Raw genomic sequence first — 442 nt, forward strand, 5'->3', positions numbered from 1 at the left:
TATATATCTGTCACAATGGTGGCAGTCAGTGTAAGAGAGTTCCATTGCTTTTCTGAGCCACTTGGTATGGGTGGTTCCAGTACCGCAGATACTAGCCATTAAAAAGGAACACAGACCTGCTCCTGACCAAGCAGGGGTAGATACATGGCAGGTAACCGGGGTATCTTTCTGCCTACCAGGTCCTACCTTTCTTGGAGTCCCTTTATCCTAGGGCAATGGAAGAAGGTATTTACTCATTGTATCAGTGTGCTAGAACTGCCAGAACAAATTACCACAAACGGGTTGGCCTAAGACAGCAGAAATTCATTTTCTCACAGTTCTAGAGGCTAGAAGTCTGAAATCAAGGTGTTGGTAGGGCCACATTCTCTCAAAACTCTAGTGGAGAATTTCTTGCATGCCTTTTCTTAGCTTCTGCTGTTGCTCTTTTTTTTTTTTTTTTTTT

Source organism: Mandrillus leucophaeus, unplaced genomic scaffold, assembly GCF_000951045.1.
Source record: "Mandrillus leucophaeus isolate KB7577 unplaced genomic scaffold, Mleu.le_1.0 Scaffold13, whole genome shotgun sequence".
Lineage (NCBI taxonomy): Eukaryota > Metazoa > Chordata > Mammalia > Primates > Cercopithecidae > Mandrillus > Mandrillus leucophaeus.